Raw genomic sequence first — 25,946 nt, forward strand, 5'->3', positions numbered from 1 at the left:
TAGCCCTGTATTCAAGAAGCTTTAACACGTTTGCTCGCACAGCAGCGAGTTGGATGTGCTGCCTCAGACCTGAGACCCGGAGAGGCAAAAGGATTTGCCTGCGGTTGCATGGGCAGTTGGCAGCATAGCGGGGAATCGCTGCTGACCCCTGGCAAATGTTCTGAGCAACAGTGTCCTCCCCAAGCACAGGACTGGGGCTGGAAACGGAGAAAACAGGCTTGCGTTCATCCAGCAAATCCTCAGTGATGAGGCGAGAGCTGATGGCAGAGCAGCAATCAGCTGCACAGTGAAAACACAGCATCATTCTTGAATCCTAGTATACAAAAAATATATCTATTTTTAATACTGGCTGTCCCACTCTGGCCTCTGTTTGATGCGTGAGTTTTGGGGGTCAGGGAGGAAGCTTGAAACTACCATAATCTCTCTTTTACATTCTGATTAAGATTCGTATCATCTATCCCATTTGGAGTAGCAAAAATAATTATATTGCAGAACTATAGTACAAACCTCCGCCCGTTCTTGTGCACTGCACACGACCTAAGCAGAGAGATAAGTGGGAGTAGCTTAAACCTGAGACACCGGTTCTTCCCCATTCAGAAAATCCTCTCGCACTGAACTTGCCAGTATTAAATGTCATCTGCCACTATATGTCCAGAGATTTATGTATAAGTGAAGGCCAGTGTATTTACACTAATGACAAAGAAAAGGTGGCAGCAAACTGACTGCCAGAATAGCCAGTCATTCAATCTATACCTCATCTCCTTTTATTTCATGCTTTTTCCTTCTTTTTAAGCTGTCTACCTTATTTTTGCTGTCTGCCTTTTCTCTCTGGTACATTTCAGTGCCTGTATTTTTCCTTAGAATACTTTTCCTTAAGGTATCTTTTAACTTGGCTGTAATTTCCCTCCTCTTTCTACGCATGCCTTCATCTTGAGATGCTGTCTCTTACAGCTTTCAATTACCTCCAAAAAATAATTTTCTGTGCAACTTCTGTTTCCATCTCCTCTGCACATTTATCTTAGTCTCATTTCTAGCTGTTTTTGCAGTTATTTAAACCAGCATAATAATAAGGATACATATATTTCTTCTCTCCTTCCATTTTCTGTTGATAACTAGATACCACTGGGAATTCCCTTTGCCATCTCCTGAAGACCATTTCTAAACAAAACTCCACTTGTCTTCAGTGGCGCTATACTTTCCTTTCTTGTTTTCCTTCTGCAGTGGTAGGACAGGAGGGGACACACTGCCCCTTGTCTGGGGAGCTGATAAACCCTTCTGTGCTTCCATGGGGGAACCATCCAGATTTCTAGGAAACCTAGTTAAGTTTCTTTTATTTGGAAGTCCAGCATATCATTTCTAACTTAGGATATCCATCAGGAGCTCTAGAAAAAGGCTTCTGCCCAGATTGCTGCTGTAGTTACTGAGGTTTAGTAAAGAGTACCAGAAATGGGGTTTACAACCAAATCCTCAAGGTCATTCCAGGCACACATTTTGGAGAAGGTTGCCTGGCTTGCAAGCAGTAATATCGCTTGCACAGAGGTCTGGTGTCCTCTTGAGAGGAAGTAAGGAGGTAAGATGAGTGCTGGGCAGAGTTTTACTAACACTGCAGTTTGAGTAGAGATTAAGGGCCATGAGGATTTTTAAGTGCTTCTCAGTCATGGTTCTTAGACTCAAGAGTACTTAAAGTGAAACCTAAAAGATTTTTCTTTCTGTTTCCTCTTTCTCCAAAATGGAAGAGATTATAAGGAGTTCAACTTTCTGTTTGCTTTTTACTTTTAATTCTGGGGGATTTAAATTACCTGTCTTTTGGGGGCCAGCTCAGTAGAAACACACAACAGAAGCAGCATGCCTGCAAGCAGATTGTGCAACTGTTTCTTTTGTGGTATTTTCTTTTGTATTGCTGTAGTCCGTAACTGCTCTGGATCCTGTTCTAGGACACAAGCCAAGAAATGAGAAACAAGGCTGCAAGCAAGACAACAATTCACAACCACAGTATTGTTTGACTTGGAGTACTCACCAGGGTAAAACCTACAACAGGAATACAAGATCCTTTAAGAAGGAGATGCTGATTTTAGTCTTTCTGGTAGTTAGGAAGTCCACCTTGCAGAGCCACACGCGGCCCACGGAGCCACGAGGGACCTGGCAGAGGGATTTCTTCCTGGTTATGTCAGCGAGGAAATGACAGCAGGAGCAAGTGTTGGTAAGCACGCAAGGTGATCAGTAGAGTAAGTAGGATGCATATGAATATATGTTTTGATAGAGAAAAGGACTGTGCTATCGGTGCAAATACGCAGCAGCAGATTAAGATGAATGGTCAAAATGGTTAAAAAATACCTGTGTTCTAGTCTGCTAGGAATTTTCAGCCAAAAACACGACAGTTTTTGAACATACACACTGCATGAGAAGGAAGAGATAAAGCTGTTTTCTACAATTTGGAAACAAAAGAACACGGGCAAAGAAAAATAGACATTGAGGTTTTGATTCTGCTTAAAGAGGAAGAAAAACATTAAAAAATGCTGCAAAACTCCAACATCAAAGTAGGATAAGACAGTAACAGATAGTAAGGGTCACAGTGCTCTGAAATAAAGGTCTTAGAAACATGTATCCTAGATTTTAAAGGAAATTAGTGTAATACCAAATAAACTCTTAAAGAGAACTTCTCTTTAATTTTCTGATGATTGGTAAGGTTTATGATGAAGCTTTAATATTTTTTGGGAGACATTATGGTATGAAAATTGAATATGGGAATGTAGCACAAATTACTCTACAGGACAATATAAACTCTCTGATTTCCAGAGCAGTTGTTAGAGCTGTTCAGAAAATGCTGACAAAAATTAAATTTTTATTAAAAAGAAAACCTCTCTCAAAACTGTTTGTGATTTCCTAATCCAACCCACACTCCCAGTTCCCACCCGTCTTTGAGAATGCTCTGGGTGAGATCCAAAGCCTGTGAAAGCAATGGACAGGATCCCACTGGCATTCAGCAGGTGGGACACGAATGCCAAGTCAGTGTCGGGATGTCTCTTGAAAGCCGTATCTCTCGCTGCAGATCCCAAATATTATATCTAGGCCTGTGATAATCCTCTGTAAAACAAGCTACAAAGGCTTTGGATATTTTTATGGTCAAACTTGCTAGTGCAAACAAAATGGCAAATAGTAAATTTGTAAGGATGGCAATAACAAAATGAAAATAGCCCAGGCATATTCAATGGGAAAGTTATGTACTACACTGTCCAAGAAGGGAATGCAAATTTTACTATTCAGAAAGGCCCAGAACTATGAGCTCAAGCAGTGTTTGTACCCTGGCCCTGCATCAGCTGCAGTTTTACCATGGGAGGGAGGCTGAGGATCTCCAGGCACAGCCCCGCAGCTGCGTGCCCGTGCAGCCCACCTCTCCATTCAGCTGAGAGCCACATCCTTCCAGTTCGCTTCACATGCAAACTGGAGTGCTCCACATGCACTGCCTCACCCAACACGTGTGCTTTTTCCCTTTTTCCCCCTGAAATTCGACATAAAGCAAAGCAGGAAAGGCAATGGACAAGTCCTAGAGGAAAATGTTACAACTGCAAACCTGCTGTCACTGCCCACCAGAGCTAGAAAGGAGAGTGCCATGTATCTGCTCGCATAACCTGTGCAGATAATCCAGGCAGTTCTCTGGCACCTCCACAGCTATACTGTTTTCCAGAAGTAGCTGGTCTTTTGTCTCAGATGAAAATTATTTGTGTGAAAAGGACAAAATACAGAAGATTCAATGTCATTAAGACAAACTGAAATTTTCACGAACAGCAATAGAATGCTAAGAGCAAGATTTACAGAAAATCGTCCTGAAAAAAAGGTTAAAATTAAAAAGTTTACAAGCAGGACAGGTTCAGGACATGAAATGCTTAGCAAAAGCAGAGCAGATCAAAGATTACATTATAGAAAACTTAACAGCAGGTGTAGTATCAGAAAGATGCAACAGACATTCTAGGTTTTGAGATTATTCTGTTCTTTTCTTAGGCACAGGAAAAATGTATGCAAAGTGAAAATGGAGCCTGCAGGATGGGAGCCATCTTAGGTTCTGTTACGTGTGTTACCTAAAAGGACTGCCATAATGGTATTTTCTGGCCTTAAAATTTCTGATTATGGAAGAAAATTTCCCAGTCAAAACAGTCTGTAAGAATCACAAATTAATTTTGTTTACTGACAATTTCTATCAAAATGAGATGGGTTTTTGCTGGAGTGATGTTTTTAAAGGGAAAATTGTTACCCTTGCTGAAAGAAACACCAAAACCCTGCAGGTATAAACATTTCAGCCAAAGTGGGCCAAATGGTTGAGTTTCCACCAAAGGCCTCAATTTTTAGCAACTACATTGTTAAACAGCTTTATAACTCATGTCATGAGATGCAGAATCACAGTCTGAAGGAGGAGGTAGTCAACCTGCAGATTCATCTTGAGGCACAACTTTCTTGGGCTATGCCAGAAATAAGCCTGTAAGAGCTCTGTATAGCAGGCACAGATACCTAGCCAGTGAAAAAGAGACTTCAATACTACACTGACTTTATACCCTGGGCTTTGTGATTCTTTGACTGAACACCATCCCACACATACAAAGCAGAGATATAAAGAAGAATGAAATGCCAAGGAGGTGAAAAAATTTCTGTCATTTTAAAATGGGAGGTAAAATTTCTAATACTATTTTTCTGCATGGTGACTTCCTAAACTAGATCCAGTTTATAGCACTGATTGTCCTCCGGGGAGGGGAAAAAAAAAGCTTTTCATTTATTCTTCTTTGTGTTGTTCAGTGTTGCCCTGTGACATATCTGGCTGTGCAGTCACTAGCAGTGCCAGCAATCATCTGATAGTCCAGGATCAGGGCTAAGGAAAATCTTCAAATGGAGAAAACGCAAATCAACATAGAATCATGGAATGGTTTGGGTTGGAATGGACCTTAAAGGTCATCTAGTTCCAACCCCCCAGCCATGGGCAGAGACACCTTCCACTAGAGCAGGTTGCTCAAAGCCCCATCCAACCTGACCTTGAACACTGCCAGGGATGGGGCATCCACAACTTCTCTGGGCAACCTGTTCCAGCGCCTCACCACCCTCACAATCTACCATAATCAGATTTTTAACCAGCCTCTTATATGCTCTAAAGCAAGGAGTCCTATAAGCTTTGGATAAAGCAAATGGTAGAGATTTTCTGTCTCCTGGTTTGTCATGAGGTCCGATGGCACTTCTCCCTGGATGAGGTTTTTTTAAGTTTCTGCCCTGTTTGGGTTCTCTGGTGTGCTGCAGCCTGCCTGCAGCCATTCTCCCTACCAGTGCCTTCATGGGGTATTTTTTCCCTATCACGCTACATGTTTTCACTGACCTTCATGCAATATTTATCACCTCTCAGATTTAGTTAAAACGGGTCAGATTCAAAAACTGTTGGTGAAGAAATGGCATACATACACACAAGCAAATACATACACTAATATTTGTCCACAGCTTTTTTTTTGGGGGGGGGGGCGGGGAGGCAATCTGCTTAAAATACTATCTAGCAGAATGACATTTCCCTCCATCAGTCATAGTGAACACATGTACTCCTATTTCATTCATAGTTACAGGAAATAATAATAATTTTTGTAGTAGGAAAGTTAATCTGTCAGGATTATAGTATTCAAAATGAGCTGCAAAGAGAAGGAAAGAACCATAAACGATAAATACATGTAAACTAATTGCTGGTTTTATTTTATCAAGCCACAAAAATGTAAAATACTCAGCTCCAGGGACTCTAAATGGATTGAACAATATTTTTTAAAAGAAATCTTTCATTTGTTTTATTCCAGGATAATGAGTAAGTGCCCCCAGGACAGTCTTGAAAGGAGATAATGCACCTCAAGAACTGATTTCCTTTTTCTGGCAACATATTCTAACTGTAAAAGTATTTGGATTAAGCAACTCGACTGACTGGCTGTCAATACTGCAGAGCAACTTTACAAAGCTACCTTAGTTGCACTGCTCAGCTGCAGCTATCCTTCAGTATTCAAAACTGTCAGGTATATTTTCTTCTCAGGTGAAAACACAATTTTTTCTTCAAACTTCAGGTGCAACATAGAGAGCAACCAACCCAGGCAGTGAGCTGCTCGGGAATCCAGACATTTGTTTCCCTTAAAGCCTTGGCAGCTCATTGTGGCTTCCAGCACTCACTGGGGGGACAGTACGGGGCATCCAGATCATCACAAAAATACTAGTGATCTGGCCCTTTCTGCAGAAGGGAAAGGGCACATCTAGTGTTTGTGACAGACTGTCAGCAAGCTGAAGAGTACTTCTTTTTTTTCTTTCAAGGTAGGGCGTATAATGGAGTTGGGGGCTCAAAGCTTGCTGAGTATGGGAGGTGGGCTCCCAGAGGACTCGGGAGAAGAGCTTAGGAAGTTAGCTGAACAGACATGCAGGGGAATTTTTACAATGTGAAAACAAAACAAAACAAAACAAAAAGACAGAAGAAGTAGGATTATAAGAAAAGAGGACAGAAGCAGGCTTGGGATAACTGAGTGCTGATCCTGAGATGGCTTTTTTTGGGGGGGTTGAAAGACAAAATTTAGCTCAGGTGTTACTTAAGTGTCTAAACTAATACAGAAGACACAAATATAGAGATTCAAAATCCAGATATTGTAGTGCCTGGAACCTAAAATTTACACACAACAGTATGGAGCCCAATCTTACAAGTCCATTTCACTTATCAAATTCTTTCTTAAAACCTCTTTATGCATGCAACACACAGATGACCATGACTGGCTGGTGTCTCTACAACTGTTAACAATTCTATACGACGAAGGGAACAAAAATGCAAAGCCAAACGGAGGAGGCAATATGAGTAAGTGGATTAGAAAAAGAATTGGTGATTGACAGATATGGGTTTACACACGGCTCTGCCTTGCTGAATGATGGCAAATCAAGCTCCTGCTGCTTTAGACCCCCAGTTAAGCTGGGTGGTCAGCCTTGAGGACCTCAGACAGGAATTTCTGACCTACTGTGAAACCAGACACTGCAGCAGCTACTGCAAACTAGGAGCTTCAGCACTGCCCTTCAGCAAACAGCACAGCGCAATAACCACACAGAGAGATGTTGCAGTCTCACCTTCACCCCCAGAGTGAGGATGGCGTATTTCCCACTGAACCTTGAATCCTGAAGAGGCCCACCTGGTAGCAGGGTGGGCCATAAATGATAGATACAGTCCCATCTTCTGTAAGGAGGGAGATGAAAAGGGTACACTTGGGATAGCTGCACGCCTGCGGGTGCTTCAGGTAGAGCAGTTATAGACCTGTGTTTCATATTGCCCCATGGAGCCACAAAGCCTCCTAATTCTCTTGGCAGCCCCATTAACAAGACAGGGAAAATGTTGGGGAACACATCTAGTTAAGTGTTTGAAGGCCCGGGGTGTTCAGTTCTCCCAAAGAGAGAACAAACCATTCACTTGGTCCAGTGATTTGTAACACCTCGGTCAGAAATACATACATCTAGTACTGCAAAGTCACTATTGCTGCTTATGGAATCCTCGTAGATATCTATGTCCCTCCAACATTTTGACTTCAGTATAAAGTCAGAGAAAACTCTCCATGGTGGCCAGTTCAAAACAGAAAAGTAAACCTGTTCTCTAAGGCTTAGGTGCCTTTGGACCTCTATAAAAATAAAACTGTCAATGAGATTGTCAAAAGACTTGGGATCAAAATACTTTGCTGCTTTTATAGACATCAACGGCCATTTGTTATACAATGAAATTCACAACCTAATTATGGTTACCTAGTATATAGTATGCATATATTATCTTTTTATATATACATGCCCCTGCAAATACTCTTTTGCTAGTATGCCTCAGTTTCATTGAATGTGTCTATTTTTATAGCTTCCTTTTAAAATCACTAACCTTCAGGAGAGAGAAAACATACAAGTACCTTAAGAAATGTTGATTTATGAACTATAGTGGTCTTTATTTTTCTTGTAAACCTGGGTGGAAAATTGATCAGTTATAAGCCTGCTATAGATCTCACAGGTTTGCAAGATACATTATTGTATTTCAAGATTATCTGATATTGCAAAAGATTTTTTCCCCTTCTTTTTTTATTTTACCATGGTCATACATTTTCCTGTCTCCAATTTTTTTCTACTCTTGTTAGAGTTAGGGAAGCTATCAGAAAATAAAAATAAAGAGGAAGAAATCATCCTAGAGAAAGTAGCTTTGGGCCACCCCAGGTTTTCCCAATCCATCATAATGTGGGTTTTATTTCATATCCCACTGAGGTGGAATTTGCAGAATGTTTCTTGAATTACCATGAGGCGCTCTTATAAGACAATTACTGTCTTTTTTTCCCCCCTTTTGCTTCACTCTGCTTTTGACAGCTGTTGGCGTTTATTATATAACCAATGGATCCGGCATTAATTTTCAGTGAAGAACCCTTCTGTAGGATACAGATCAGTTAAACTGTAAAGTAAAATGTACAGACTAGGACTGCTCAAAAGTAGGATATCCATCTTGTAGAAAACAAAAATATTTCAACATCTTTTGAAATCCAATTTTGGGCAGAAAGATGAAATATGAGAATTTTACCAAAAAGTTCTAAAAAATAATGTTTTTACAATGTTAGAATAAATAGGAAAATGCTGACATTTTTATCAGAACAAAATTGTCATTTCAAAATGCCAACAATTTTGATAGTTCAAAATCCAAGTCTATTGCTCCAGCTTTTTCTGCTTGGGGTAATATCAGGGAAATAGGGACCTCTTCATAATACTCCCCAAATGTCACCTGTCTTGAGAATCTCCCAAATAATGAAGTTTATCAGTAAGACACCATCATCAAACGGTAGTACATATACCAAGATAAATTATATTCCGGGTCACTTATATTTTTATTGTTTACTCTAATAATCTGTACAGGTCCAGATCATGTAAAAACTTCGGTAAGTATAAAGTTAGATGCAATTTTAAAAGGCACATTCAATGCATTTTTGGAGCTTTGGAATGTTCACTTGTTCCAGATTCCTTAAAATAATTGAGTGCTCAGAGTGTGAACAAGATGCCCTTTCTCTGACTGGATGGAGCTGAAACATCTGACCTTATATTAGAGAATGAGTTCTGAGAAACTGGTCTCCAACTCAGTAACACCAGTAATGCTCAAGTCAGTCACAGTCTGGCTTTAGCTCCTAAGTCTCGAGCTGAAGGCTAGATAAGAATTACAAGCTGTATTTTGGCAAAAGCAACAAACAATCATCACTTCCATGATACAGCTCTAAAGCTCTGGCAGTTCAGTTGTGACCATCAGACAGCTACCTATCTAAATTATCTGCGCGTTTCTTGATCGTTTTCCACATTCACTTTATGCCTTTGCTGAGATGCTGCTTCCCTTTTTATGTTGTGCTTACAGCACTCTCTAGGAGCAATTGTTTTTCTCTCACCCTTGAATCAGGAGATAACAGTAAGGGGAAAGTTCCTTCTGCTCTTCTTTAAGTGGAAGGAAACCTTCTAGATGTGAGCCAGAATGCAGATGTACTGCTTCCTAAGCACTGCCCCATTAAGGGTCATATACTAATTATTTTGCAGATGTTGAATTTCGGTTTATTCCACTGGAATCTCCATTGAGTGACATCAACAAGATTTCTGGAAAATAATGAGTTTCTTAATTATTAACACAGATGTTACATTGTAGACTGAAAAACAGAGCTGTGGCCTGAGACAAAAGGTCAGGACAAAAGTTTCAACTAATCCTCACGTTAATCAAACCTAAAGATGTCCACCATTGATTTTGACACACATCTGAACCAAGTCTTCAGAGGTGCATGGAATGGCTATTCTGCATATGTTAGTCTTATGGGGTTTTGTTCTGCACAGACAGTGATTTTCTTCTGGTCTCAAATTCATACCTCTCCTGTAGAAATTACGGAACACTTACAGTTGGAAGAATATGTATCAGAAGAAATCTCATATGCTGAGGTTTCGTATTCCCATGTAAAGTCTAGTATGGTCATCTACTGCATGAGACAAGATGGGCCAGACGGACCACTAACCCAACCCAGCTAGTTCTAACATTCTTGTTGCCACCTTTCTATCAATAATATGATAATTATGCACACTAAATAAAAACTATCTTTGAAGAATTCCTTAATCAAGAACCTTACTGATACAGCCTCCTGCTGGAAACATTCTTCTCCTTGACATGAGCAAGTTTAAGTGTATAACACCATGATTTGTTAGGTGGAAGAAGCTGTATGACAAAACACTTCAGAGATGCAATGCTTTTTGCCAAGCAGCTGAAATTGTTTTGTTGATAAATGTTCAGGTCTCATACTATTAACACTGTCACACAGGTAAAGTTTGATCTCCTGACAAAACCTCTTGTGGCTGTCTCTTAATCTATTTAGTAATCAATATTAACACTGTCAAATGTCTCAAAACATTCCTTTTAGCTTGTTTGTTTCAGTATGTGCTATGTACACATACACATATTTCACTCCACGTATTCATTCTGTATGTGTATATATATTTCATTCCAAGTGATAATATACATTTTCTTTAGTAACTGCAACAACCTAGAATGTAACAGAAAGATGAACATCCAGATACCCTGGCAAAGAGCACATTATTAAAGATTCGGAAAACAAGAGAGGCAGCTGCTTACATAAACCTGCAGTTCGTACTGGCCTTCAGGCTCCATCAGGATCTCAATATAGTCTGACAGTTTTGTTTGCTGTCTAAGGAATCTGTTTGGCGTTGTAACCTCAACTCTGCCTGACACCAGCAGGAATGGACAGTGCTTGGTTTGCTATGGAAGGTGGCCCACCCCTCTCACGACCAAGCCTATCACATCTCAGATATTTATGCAGCCAAGTAATAAAAGATGCAGTTCTGTGATAAACGATAGATGGTTCGCCTGTTCCAGCTGTCTCACAATATTTAAAATAAGCTGTGATGATGCATAAACCCAAATACTAGACTGTGCTCTCACACCTAATCACTCCACTCCAAATGCTAGTGAAGAAGACCTTTCCAGATTAATCACACCAGACACTTCGACTCCTTCACGGTGCAGCAGATTCCATTTTTCTCTTAAAGACATATTTCCTTAAGGCCATCAGAATTCCAAAGTTAAAAGAAAATTAGCATGTGTCTTGGCTTAACCAAGACCTGGAAAGATGGAACTGTTATTTCTTGGAGACGAAAAGAGCGTAACTTTGCAAAGTTTGAGTTTTCACAAGCAGACACTGCATTTTAATACTTTATCTTCTCAGAGGAGCATATTGTACCTTGAAGTAGAGCCTGAAAGATTTTACCCTGTAGGGAATGCAGCTACAACAAAAGAAAACTGAAAGCCATTTGGCTGCTTGTGACCAACTCAGAGTTCGAATTGGCCAAATTCCACACACGAGCACAGAGAGACACATACACACAGCGGCTGCAACCAGCTCACAGTGCCAAATTGCAACCATATTTATAATCCTTTCAAAACACTTGGGTCCATTTTTGTGGGAACAACAAACATAAAAATAATGAAAAAACAATATTTCTTTTAGGAAGCAAAGTGTCCTCTCTCCCACGCACCCAGTAAAAGCAGTCATGTTGCATTTCCTGCTATTGAGCTGAACAATACCAGCCGTTAACATTTGTAGTTTCTTGTAAAGATTTCTTTTGAAGAAACATGCTAAAAAAATAAGAACCCTTAAAGTTTTGATATATATTGTCTTTTCTGACTAATTCCAAGAAAAATCGCTCATGCCTGACCGTGTGGGCAAGTGCTCTTCCTCATTTAAATTATACCTGTTCTTGTGAAGCTATTGTTTCAACATCAGAAAACTGGTTTACACTTTAATATGCATGCAAATTGCATTTTGTGGTGGCATAGAGTGAGATTTTGTACTTATGCTATGTGGCTATTAAACTTGTAATGACAACAAAGAATCTCTCTTGACACTCAAACCACTATTGTAAAGAACAAATTCATTTTTGTTGATACTAGCATCTCAAAATCACAACAGCATATTCATACATGCTCATGAATATATTCAATATATAAAAATATTTTACATTTATACACAACCAGTTTGAGGGCAGACCATCAGCTAGTGACATCAGTCAACACCATTTAAAATTTATACCACATTAGTCTCTCTCCTTTACTGTTGTGCTATGCTGAAATTTAAAATTTCCTGTTTGAAACTCTTTTTGAAGAGAGTCCCACCATTCTGAAGTTCCAAGAGACCAGCTCCCTCCACTGCTGTAAATCAGCCTGCAATAACCAATTTCATCTTCAGAGGGTAAGTCCCACATTATCCAGTAATATTTCTAACAGCATCAGAATCCCAGATTGAAAGTTGTTTTCATATCTGAAGTAGCAAATATTTATTGAAGGGAAGGTGCTGATCCAGCAAATAAAAGGAAGGAGATAATATTTTCCACTGAAATGTAGGGCAAAAAGAGGGAAGGGAGAAGAGGGAGAAGGGTTATTCCCTGAAACTGGGCAAATGTGGACTACACGATGCCACTTACAATTCTGAAACATGAAGCAGAGCTGCAGTAAAACGACATTAGCAGCTTTCATATGATAATTCGTATAGAAGAGAAGGTTGTTTCTGGGTGGAGCACTAGCCAAGACCAAGTTCACTGAACCTAGCACACCATTCAATCAACCATGGAAAAAACAATGGGAGACAGAGATGGGGGAGACTTTTATTTTGACTTGGTAGCAGACGTGAAGGCAGGGGGTGAGTATAGGGAGGGGAAAGTATGCAAAAGTGAGAATTCAAGCAAGCTAAATATTTGAAATGTCTCTGAATGCACATATATTATTTATAACAATAAAATAACAATCATTCCTGCATTGACATACAGGACGGCAAACCAAGCAAACGCAGATTTATATGGTACGTGTAACATACGAAATAATGAAAGAAGATAGTGGCAGTCTGCCAAGTCTCCCCCTCCCCATTACCCCCCTCCCCAGTCATTGACTTTCAAAGAGGAAAAGATTTCATACAACAAAATCTACCCTGACTTCCAGGAGATGCAATGAGAAGGGATTTACACTTAGTTGTATCTTCTAAATAGTCCCAAATAAATTCAAGTTTCAAGTAGTTCCTTGCAAGAAATAAGTCTTTTTAGCTTGCTAGGACAGACATACAAGTTAGGATTTTCTTGCCTGTCTTTTAGCTAGGATTTTTCACCCATTTTATTTGCTGTCTTTTGGCATCATTTTATTCTTATTTTAAAATAAAAGCTACAAAAGGCTGTTCTATTTTCATGGAAATTGCCCAGCAGTAAGAATTTCAACTCATTTCCAGAAGAAAAATCTTTGTGCTGGTCAATTCAGCCAAGATAGTTTGCTGGCTTTCACATAGCAATTTACTAATTAATGACAAATTAAATAGTGTTCTGTATGAAGACAACTTCAGAGGTGGTGCATAAAGTTTGGGATTCCTGGAATATCTTCAGACTGGCTACAGTCCATTTGCATGAAAATATGGCTGTTAAAATCATGTTGAGTTTTTTGTGCTACCCAGCACATAAATAAACACTTATGATGAATAAGCATGTTTCCTTTAGTCATATAGATATTTACATTGATTCAATACTCTTGGTGTGCCTTAAAACATGTTTATAATTCAAACCCACAGAGCTATCATATTAACACTTTGCTGCACTCTTTGGGAAAAATCATTCAGGCTGCTCTGAGAGATGTAAGCCATGCTATCAAAATGCATTGCTTTACAGCATGGCTTCATTTTGAAGGAGTGTGGGAACCGTTCACAGTGCTGCATTCCTCAGGGTTTCTCACCGTGGCCATCATTTCAGAGTTAGGCATTTTCAAGCACTCAGGATTGGTATAATTTTAATCTCACTGAAATGTACAGGTAGCTTGTGCTTGACTTTAATGGGACCTGGCTGTGATACAATGCTTATGAAAGAGCCCTTGAATTCCCATTGTGAACTGCCCGAGACCCACAAGGTCATTTCAGGATGCTTTAGCCTTTTCTCCAGCAGCATCAACCTCCCTCGAGCCTGGCCACGCCAGCGGAGTCCAGTGTTTCTGGTAGGGTGGGGGCACAAAGCAGCTTAAGGAGCTGCAAACTGTCTGCACCATGCAATCAGTCCTATGCCAAAAATTCAGGCATTACCTAGCAGATATTGGATGCACATCTGATGCACGTGTAGTAGCTTTTGACTTTGTGACCTGATGCACACTGTATTTCCAGACTGGATTTACTGGAATATCATTCAGAAGACCAGGAATTATTATATTTTGTCATCCAACGCTAGAAGGGACCGTGAGTCTGCAAGGTGGCAGAGAAGACACTGCAGTGGAATGTTGTTTAGGGGAAAGAGGCATGGCTGAAGACCCTGTACCCGAACCGTAGGTCAGCTACTTGGTCTAAAGCAATTTTGGTTGCCTATCAGTTGCTTTGTACCACTACAGTTTTCCTACACAGCATACATTAGGTGTTAAACAATTGACTGCAAGAGACTATGTTTTGTCTAGTGGTAGATGGTGCAGCATGCTGGGCTAATCTCCCCAGACTTGAGGAAATGTGCAATAAGGCAGGAAAGGTTCAGTTTTTAAAATAAATTGAATGTTTGATCACAAGTTAGCACTCTGCAAAGCTGCGTGCTGTTACTATGACAAGTTCTTAAAACTAGAGCTAGCTAATAAAAGAATTTTATTGATTGTCATGCCACATCAGGTCAGAAATTCATTTAGTGTTTTATTGCATTCCTAGCACCAGATGTTTCAGAGGAAGGTGTGAAACTCCCATAACAGAGAATTATGCAATAACTTGCTTATGAAAGAATCTTCTTCCTATGCCCAGTGCTTAATGGTTAGCATTATTGTTCTTCTTCCTATATACTATCATCCTGTTTAAAATGGCTGCAGCTGTTCTTTCCACATATAACCAGTGAGTCTTGCAGTCTTTGTTATGTTATTCTAATGTTGCCCATGTGCAATGAGTTCCACAAGTTAACATACATACAAATGGTATTTCAACGGTTTTCTGCCCTTTTTAAAAAAAATTTCCTTTGGTATAATTCATGACCAAAAAAAGTATCCATCCTGCACTAATCATTACTGATGATTTTTCTTATGCTTCCCTCAGTGTTTTCCTCTCCAAATTCAAACTGGTTCAGTAGCAATAAAGATAGTGAATGAAAAATGAGTCATATACTTGCAGACTTTTGCCTTTCTATACATTCCTGTGTTAGGTATGAACAGGTCACAATTTATTTGAATTTATTTCTGTGAAAGATTTCAGTAACTAATATATGCTCAGTGTTTTATTTAGAAGGTTTTAATCTGACTAAGCAATACAGGTAACTCAAGATATTTTCATAGTATGTAAAGAAGAATGGGCATGCATAAGTCCATGAATGAGAAGCCAGGTTACAAAATCAAAATAAAAATTCTGCAATTATTCTTGACTATCTACTAAAAACCAGTGCTTTCATAAACTTTCCTGACAGAAGCTCCCTTTCAAGAAAGCTAATGAAACTGAACCCAAAGCAGATGGGAATACAATCAAGACAAATTTGTTTTCCAATTCCATTCAATTGTTGTGGATTTTTTTTCTCCACTCTTCTACTTTCAGATTCCTCATCTGTTTTATGGGTTGCTACTACTCACTCTCCCCATAGTGAAAGATCAATACATTCATATTTTTAAAGTATTTTCAAATCTCTGAGTGAAAGGGGTGACTATATCAAATTCATTTTGTGTTTATAAAAAAGAAACTTAAAAGTTACTTCAGCAAAGGCTTCAAAATCCAGATCAATACCGATCTCAGGACTGAATATAGTGAATCCGAATAGAGTGTTGTGTATGTGTTACTCAGTTTGGCTCTAACCCAATAAAGCACTTAGACACGTGCCTAGTTTTACACACTCTAAGTAGCGTCATTGAACTCTGAGGCACTACTCAGCCTTAGGTGCTTCACTGGATTGGGGCATTCTTGCTGTGGGGCAGAAAGGGAATTGCCACAACCATTATGCAGGAATCCAATTACATTTTTCTCCCAATAGATTTGCCTATAAGCTCTCTGTTTATCACCCCAACTATATTTTCTTAAGTCCACAAGCAATGCTATTTAATTTACCAGCTTCCATAAGGGCAGGTGTTGTGTGAGCATTCCTTTCAGCAGCTTTGACATCCTTAAAATTAACCACCGAGTTTTCAAATGTACGCCAGGAGAAACCATTTCAGAAATAAAAGCCAAAATGTCTCTCTCTAAAGTAAATGAAAGTCAATGGTATTCAGCTCGCATTGAAAAATTTTCTTCAGTCTAGGTAGGCACAAAACAAGACTTTGCACAACAAAGCTTTCCAGTGCTACTGAAATACTACCTTTGGCTCTTTCTTCCTGCAGGGTAAGAATAAACAAGCACTCATGTTTCATTAAGGATTTGAGAAATGCATCTCTGTCCCATTTGGAAGACAAGTATAGACTAAATTAAGAGCTGACCTTACTGGCAAATACTTTTCATCAGTTTCAAACTCATTTGGGTTCACATCCTGGTTGTCTTAACTCATAGAAATATGGGAGTTCATGCTCCTCTACTTGAATGTATCAGGTATCACCTTGCAACACAGGGAGTTAGATTTCCATAAGGGCAGTAGCTTGCATTTATTGCATTGCTTCCCACAGGCCATGGGTGAGTCTATATTAGTATTTTAGTTCAGACTAGGAACTTTAAAAGGAAGTTTCCTAATCATACTGACTTACCACACCTTGGTTCACAACACAGAGCAAACTCAGAGGGCACAAGCAGGCTCCTTTTTGGATGAAGCTGATGCAGAAGCACTCCAGAGGTCAGCTTATGCCTTCCAGGCACCAATGGGCTAAGATGGGAGTTAGTCCAGAGGAAAAACCTCCAAAACACAGAGTGTGAACCTTTCATCCTCAGCACCAACAACATCCCTCTATAGGTCTTCTCTTTTTGCACTGCATTCCTCAATAGTGTAAGATGACAGTAGTAAGCCATAACTTACAAATTAAGATAATTGCTATTCCAGCCAAACGTCAATTCTCTACTGGACAGTAAAATCTGATCTCATTTCTGAATGATGCAAAGCACCTCAGCGAACTATATTTCTGCTGCAGCAGGGTACAGGCACAGAGATGCTTTTGGGAGCTTGCAGTAACAGGCAAGATGCACTGCAGTAGGAATTTAGATTTTCAACCCAATGTCATTCTGTTCTCTTCTTTCCATCTCTTGCACCTTGCAGTAAGGGAACTCCAGTTCACACACATGGATGGGATTCATATTCGATCCCATGTGACTACATTTTTCTGGGCTTTGTGATACAGAAGGCTCCAGCATTACAATCAAGTTCATAAAGGTGATCCTGGCACATATGTCCTGATAGAACAATCCATTGGACTTCCGTGATTTCTGGTCAGATCAGCAACCTGCCCGCACAGCGGCTACGTTCAACTCACAGGTCAAGGGAGTAGGCAAGCATGGTACAAGCCTGTGCCTCTCCTAGCCCAGTCATAAGGCAAGTCACTCTTCACTTTGCAAGTGTCACCTTCCTTCTATTTCCTCCCCTATGTTACAAGCACATAAATACCACCTGCATTCCATGAAAACTCTTGGCTCTATACTATTAAAATTTATTTCATTTCATGGATCTGTTTGGTGTACTGAAACTTTTTAAAGGGATGCTATAAGAAATTACCTTACCTCTCTAAAAGATCCCGTGCTGTGTTTTGTGGAGTGGTGTACCCTCAGTTTGGCTCTTCCTTGGTTCCACAAGAGCCTTAGAAACTCTGAAAAACAAAGCACAATTACAAAATCATTATGCTTTATTCAGTATTATTTTCATTTCTACTTACCCACAAGTTTAAAGCAAAGCTCCAGCACTTAAAATATTGTACTTCAACCAAAAGTTTTTCCTGCCTGTCTTTTTTTCAATTACATCATTAGAATATGGTCACAATTAAGCCAAAACAAACATTCCCCCCCCCCCCCCCCCCCGCATGCAACATATAAAAATATTTACTTTACACTGTGAAAATAGAGATCTGTTCAAATCCAAAAATTTAACCTGGGGTATTTGCAGTAGAAATGTGTCTTTTATAATTATCCCCTTGTGTTAGAACAATCCTAGTCAGTCCAGAATCAGTCTGGCTGTGAATTCCTCTCTCCCTCACGTGAGGCTGAGTGGAAAAGCAAAGATGAAAGCAAGGAAGAGGTTTTATAGTGCCTCTCGCAGTATTTTCTTTCTCTGGGTAGAATATGATTAAAGATATCTCATGTGAAGTGGGAATAAGCAACACTTTCTAGCGGCTATTTCAAATTCTGCCCTTGAGGATAGTAAAAAAAAAAAAAAAAAAACAAAAAACCCCCCTCATTCTTACACAGCATTTTTCACCCAAAGATTTTAAGGCATTTCTTGTCTCACTACTAGGGCACTCTGCACCCACGTGGATGAGTTTTTTCTCTCCTTGCTTGCTGGCATCCCTGAATGCCTGGAAGGTCATGGAGGGGGTGGGGGTTGCATGGCTGGACATGACCAGAGAAGGTGCCAGGAGAGACTTTTCACTATCATATGCCAGAGCACATGGCACCATGATGGCTGAGCCACTGTAGCAAAGCCTGGTGAAGCTGCCCCAAGCAGAGGGCATGCTGGAGCATCGTAGCACCATGGTAAAGGGGCTCTTTATCTCAAAGATGCTCCCTGGATGACTGTTCTCACTCTGTTACAGCTATAGCAGTGACTACTGGAGTTTCCAAGAGAGAAATCTTTTCTTCATCATCCTATAGTGCAAGTCCTTTTTCATCTGTCTTCTTCACTTCTAAATCAATTCTCACTCAATGTATTCTTTTCTTTGTTTCATTAACTGATGGTTTTAAGGACTCTCAGTGTTGCATAGTTAATAACTTTTCTGTAGCTTGACTTTTTCCATCAGTTCACATTTCCAAACCAATTAATTCCTTGTTGTTTTCCAATGGTTATTAAAAGGTAGAAAAATCCAGTTTAACCCAGTCTACCGTCTGAGGGATGCATCTATATGCTAATTACTTTTCCAGTTTGCTAGCAGGAAACTCTGCATGATAGAAAGGACCATTTTCTAAAATTATCAAGGGCCAGACTTTTAGAGGTAGTTAGGTGCTTAAAGATGTATAAGTGCCTAGTGGGGTTTTTAGAAGTGCCTAGAGATTTAAATCCTATTGAAATCAGTGTGATTGAATTAGGGGACTGAATACCTTTAAAAGCCTAGCTCCACAAGATGCAAAAAGAACGTTTTAAAAAAAGATAGTATTTAAAAAATATTTAGTCATGTAACAAGGAAATTAAATATTTAAGAGTGGGGTGATTTTTTTTCTGCTGTTAATTAAATTTTAGGTTAATCAGCAGGATTATTCAATTCATGGTGCATTCAGCCAAATGACTATAGCTAACCAAAAACCCTAAATATATTTCATTATTGCTATTTCCAAAAGATAAACTTTTTCCTGTTTTGTTTGTTTCTTAAACACTTACATTAATTCTTAGAAAGGATAATAATCTGTGAGCTAAATAAAATTATACTGTTTTCCTCTTTCACCAGGAAGAGCTACAGATAGTATGTTTTCAATTGAACTTCACCCAGTTGTATACATACTTGATGTTTTTTTTCCCAGAGCTATGCTCCCATTGACTCATTTCTGTGTAAGAGGCTCCAAGGCTGAACTCATGGCCAGCTTCTTGCCTGTTCACATTGTCTAATTGAAAAGGCCCTCTCAGCACTTGCTCTGGCAGTTTTTATCTGTCCCATCCACTTCTGCAGCAATATCACCTGAGGAACATCAGACAGCTAAAAAACAGCCTGAGGTCCTTTTTCAGAAGGGCCCTAATAACACAGGGGAGAAATGATTTGCAGGTGGCCTGAATTCCAGGTGAATTCAGGATTTGTACACAAAGCACCACATCTCAGGAGAGAACAGAAATACAGGTTACTCCCAACACCAACCAACTATGTTTTTACAAATAACTAGACTTTGAAGATTAATTCTCCTAGGTGTGCAGAGAAGGATACATTGTCTTGCCTCACTCCTAATGCCCTGAAAAATTGGGCTATGGGTGAAGTTTGAAGAGGGCCTCCACAAGAGTCTTCAGAAGTGACATATAGCTGCAAGTCCAGAACACCCAAAGGTGTAGGTGTTACATTAAGCGATAGATACCTAGATACCTTCTGGATCTCATTGGAAAACATAGTTTGGCTAATTTTAGAAATGGTGAGCAAAGTGCAGACTTGCTAGAGATACGATCACCTCTCAAAGAATTTTGGTTGCAGTCACCTGAACAAGACCTCCTACCATCTACTGTATGAAGAATTTTAAAAGCATTTTAACACTTTAGGATAGACATCATTGATGAGGTAGTAAAACAAGGTTTATAGACTCAATCTATGGTTTGATTTCATTCTAGGACACAATGACCATGCATCTCTTAAAGCTATTATCTCATAGCCTTAGGAGTGCAGCTAAACAAAAACACAGGAAAAATTTTATTTCAGAAGAGTGGTTCACTGCTTGTTTATCTGATTTGTCCCTTAATTCACAACTTGTATTTATTTCTTCCCCAGAAATATTGCAAAATTGCTTAAGGACAGGATGGCTCAAGGTCTGGTAATGGGATTTTTAGCCTTTCACACCCAGCTCATTTATCTGACCATGGGTAGGTCTTCAGGTCAGTGAGTTGTTACCCGCTGACTCTTGTCCAGTGGCCTCTGAAAAAAATGAATGAGCAACTTTCTCACAGTGAACAGTTGTCTACCCAAAAGTTATCTGCCAAAAGGGGATAGTAACAGAAGAAAAAACATAGCTACACAAGAGTAGAGCCAAAATTTCTTTATGAGCACAAAAAAGGGTTTTTCCCTGACACTTCTGAATTATGCTGGTAAGGAGATTTGTGGAAACCAGCACCATTCGGCCCATCTCTTCTGGGTAGAGATATATTTTACTGATCCCATACTGAATCAGATTTCTGCTGGACTTGCTCAGTACTTTTTTGGGGCAATAGATTTGGAAAAAATAGGAATTCCCATCCTTTGAAGAAACCCCCAGCATTATGAAATAAAACTTTGAGATCAATAAAGTCCAATATTGTGTCTAAGAAACACTTATTTTCTTTTATACTGAACACTGTAATAAAAATAGAAAATCATAAGCTACATATATACACACACTCACAAAAATAGTTGAATAAGATTTTAAATTAAGGATGTAAAAAAGAAAGCAATCAAGCCATATCGATACAAAAGAAGAAAGCTAAGGCAAGATATTTCATTTTGTTTAAAACTTCTTGGTTTATTTTTTCCATTAAAGGCATTCTGAGCAGCTCTTCCAGGTTCAGACTTTGAGAGGGAAGTGTGGACAGTGTCAAAACCGAGTCAGGACTGCAGGAGCTGACCTAGCTGGGATTTCTAGCTGCAAGTTTTACCTTTTGCTTTTTATTCAGTCTCATGCTTCCCACCCCACAAAAATAACTACATAGTTTAGCCTGACCTAGAGCTTTCCAAAAGAAATGAAATTTTATTATTTATGCTACTTCATCAGGTCAAGGATTAAATCATACTCTAATAAATAAATGCATCTGTTACATTTAAGCTGCAGCTGAAAACAATCTGTCCATTTACAGGCTGGTTTTAGTAGACCACCACACACAACCTTCAGCAAGCCAGACCTGTTCCCATGCATGTTCCTAGTGCTCTTTGAGCATGCTGCAGAGACCTGCCAGAGATAGAGACACCCTAACATAGCAGTACAGGCAGTTCTAGCAATTCCCCATAGAAAGCCACCTTATTTCTTCCAAAGCCTCTACCTCACCAACACAGGGATAACCTCTATTCCTAAGAATGCTCCTTCAGCAAAATGGGATGCTCTAATTAGGCATTTGAGTACTATGTACTTCCAGATCAAGAGAAAGCCTCCTCTGACTGTACATATCTGGTTGTCAAATACCATCCCCTATCGGAATGTACTCTGAAAATCAGTAAGCAATTATTAACTATAAAGGAAGGCAGCGCTACTCTGAAATAAATGCTCTTAGACCACTACCCCAACTGCTGCCTTTGAACCATGCTCATTCACCACCAGGACAAGACTGCCCATGGGCCAACCAACACTGAACTGGATGAGCTCACACTAGAGAAACAAATACAAAACCTGTTCAAACCTCAGTAATAAATACCCATGAGAGCAGGCCTATGAAGGTCCTTATGAATGATAAACCACGATCTACTTCAGCCAATGCAATAAAATTAATTAAAAAGCCCCCAAACCCCCACACCCATGCTGGATGAAACCAAGTAAGTATAATGTAACAGAATAGCTTAAAGAATTGCTAAAGAACAGAAGCATCCAGAGATTACTTAAAAATAGGTGCTTTACCTTGGTTTTTTCATTCCTGATTATCAAAACCAGCATGCCAGTATCTGCAAAATACAACCTCAGAAACTAAGATTCATAATGCTAAGAGATGCAAAAAAACCTACCTCATCAGAGAGGCTGCTTTTATGGTTTATTGCTCTTTCTCTCATTTCTCAGTTCCCACTAAGCCCTAATTGTTCCACAGGTGTGAATTAGATCACCTCTAATGATCTAATTGATTAACATATTTAAATTAAAGTAATTCTCACCTGATACTTAATTGAAGTTTGATGCTTTGGTTTCAGACCTCAGAAAGACCTCAGATGTGTCCATTTTTTCCCACAAATATATTAGCAAGTCTATAAAAATATATCTCTAGATTATCACACCTGTACCAATGCCAATAAAACAACAACAAAAAAAAGCAAGGTTCTTGTTTGATCATTCTTCTTCTGTAATCAGCAAAAATCATATGCAAACTTGATTGATAATTGCATGTACAAATTAGGTATGATTTGGTTCACATGGGCATTTGTATGTGCACCTAAAATTCATGCCCCCTGTGAATACAATAACACTTAATAAGATTTACTGCATACCACATTGCTATGTATGAAGAATATTGCAGTGTGCTACTTATTCAATGTATACAGACAGTTTTCCTAGGAGACTGAATGTTAAATATTTAGTATCATCCATGATACAAGGCAATATTTTATTAGATACCTAAGTATTGGGTTTGATTCATTAGAACAGACAGAACCACAGAATAACTTGGCTGGAAGGTCAACCAGGCCAACACCGTACCATCTTCTGGAAAAATATAATGTATATAACTGTAGGATGTCTGCATGAAGATGTTACAGATGCATGGATGATGCAGGGAAAACAAAATGCAGAATGTGAGAATCCAGTCCTGTGTCACTTACAGTGTTAAATAAAGACAAGACAATTGCTGGCAGTTTCACAGATTTCTGTACTCTACGTCACTAAAAATCCCTGTACCTTTGGAAACTTCTGTTCATTTGTTTAGGTTAAACCAATTCATAGCACATTCAGCTAAGCTGAAACAATCCTAATTTAAATAATAGTATTCATGCTGAGATGTAGTTCAGTAGTTCCATAGTTTTAAAACGATATTTCAAGCTAAAGCAGTGAAGTTTTGTTGTGCAGCGGTAAGAAAAAATACCTAGCTGATACCTAGCTTTTACACAGAGCATTGCAAATCTCAGAAGGTAAAGGCCTCAGACCAAAGTTGTGCAGAAGCTGAGGCACTTCTCCTGTAAATCAGGCAATTAATTTCCTCCTAACAGGCCCAGACTAAAGCTCAGTAAATAATTTGCTGACACCGTCTGACACCAGCTAGGGATTTGGTACAGGGAATGCAAATCCATAGGTGCCAAGGACAGATTGCATGGCTGTGTGCAGGTGGAGGGCAGTGCCCCTGCCGTCAGTACCCCGGCTCTCTTCTGACATCTGCTCATGCTCTACATTTTAGGAATGGCCCAAAGCCCATTAGACGAGCAGTATGTATGTAGCATTGCATGTCTGGCCATAACATGACTTCCATGTATGCTGTGCCTAGGGGTTAACTTCACCCTCTAAGCAGCAAAAATTCCCAGCATCCATGGACGGCTACAAAGAGAAATTGCTGAAGTCTGCAGAGCTGTCGGCCTCTTTTAAGTGGAAACTCCCTTTGCTGTAAGCGCACAGAGCATGGCTTTAGGCTGAAACTGGATGTTTTCATTTGCATTGAACAGCCCACTGCTGAAACACTGGGGACCCTAAGGCCAGCGATGAGTATCCCGGATGGAAGTGCTATAGTAGATCCAGAGCCTGCTGCAATCAGATCACACTGGTGCGGGCCCAAGGTGAAGGAAAAGCCAATTTAACAGTATTTCAGCAACGTAACATCAGAGCAAAATTGTGTGCTGCTGAACGGCCATCTCAATAACAAGTCATGCTCGGGGTGGGGTAAGCGTGTGGGTGGGGATGAGAGAGAATAAGTCTTTGTCAGAGATCACGCCAGGGCTCCAGATCAAAACATTCTTCTGCCTCAGAGGGGATTCACCATCCAAACTTCGATGCAAACCTGAATCTCATTGCTACTCTTCTCAGCACACTGAGCTCAATCAAATTCCCATGCGCGAGACTGAAACATGAATCCCAGTTGCATAGCTTGGCCCCTTCTCTAATTTGTAATATTATCAGTAATAAGCTTTCCAAGGAAAAGCGAAGGGGCATCACACATCTATCACCCTGTACATCAAACATGCTGGACCAAATTCTTCCATTTACATTTTGCTGTCGAAGCCTACACAAAAATGTTGATTTAAGCAGTAGGGGCTCTGTGCCTATGTCTCCCTGTAGATACGCATGCTGTCTCTGTGCCAAAGCTAGAAATGAAGTCTTAGGGTTATTGAGGCAGAGGAAGCTATTGAACTCAAGAGAGATTGGAAGAAACTGGAATCCTAGTGTTTTTACTAGGATTTCTCTCATAGTAATGAAGGCTTTTGCATTAATGATTTTTCACACAAAGGGGTGGCCAGTCAGGATACATGAGTGTGCATGTGTGTGTGTGAGGGAAGAGAGGGGTAGAGGTAAATGTGGGTAGCTTTACACTAAAATTAAAACAGGCTTTTCCATAAAACAGATGTTATGGCTCCCTTTAAAAAAATAATTAAATTAACAGTGAACAGAAATGTTCGGGAGAAGGAATTTGGGTTTGGGATTTTGGCATTAGTAATTCCCTATACTTAATCCATAAAAGTTTTCTTTTATGTTTACAGAAGGGGGTTAAAAAAAGGAGCAAGTCTGTTACTAAAGGATTTTAAGATACAGTGGAGATGTGAAAGGCACAGAAGATTTTCATTTCCTGTGTTATAGGGTGCAAATAATATCAGTATGAAAAACCTGGCAGGAAGATTTAAGATAGCAGTTTTTACATTGATAAGTATTTGTTCATTTCCTGACAACAAAAAATATAAATCTCTTCAGAAATTAAATACCCTGGCTTGTTGAAGCACTTTTGTGACGTTCTGTGGTAGACTGGCTTCCTTTCATTGGAAATCCACAGCTAGAATAATAATCACAGCATCAGTTATTATACTTGTATCAGTTCTGTGCGGCAAGAGGCTAATACAGTGTATGGCCGAATTCTCCTACTTTTGTGTCACTTATTTTCTCTGTGGGCCAGATTTGCATTTTAATGGAAGTAGTTTATAGACTTCTTTGCTGCCTTCATAGTGCCACAAGTGGCATCATTAAGTGAGTTAAGCCGGATTAATGCTGATAGTAAAGTCAGATAATACAATAACAGAGGCCTTCATTTCCATTTGGATTAGGTGAAGAGAGCAGGCCTGTCTGGTGCAGGGTGATAATTTGTAAGCGCGATATGTTGTACTTGAGAGGATAAGATTAAATTTAGTGGGTTTAACTGTCATCCCAGTAAGTCAATTACTTCATCTTTTCAGGCTTTGAATTTATTTTATAAATAAAATAAATGGAATATTGAGCTGCTCCACAGCCATTTCGAGCTTCCATGAAGAAGAATTACACATGCTGGGCAAAAAAAAAAAAAAAAAAAAA

This window comes from Aquila chrysaetos, chromosome 6 (genome assembly GCF_900496995.4).
Source record: "Aquila chrysaetos chrysaetos chromosome 6, bAquChr1.4, whole genome shotgun sequence".
Taxonomy (NCBI): Eukaryota; Metazoa; Chordata; class Aves; order Accipitriformes; family Accipitridae; genus Aquila; species Aquila chrysaetos.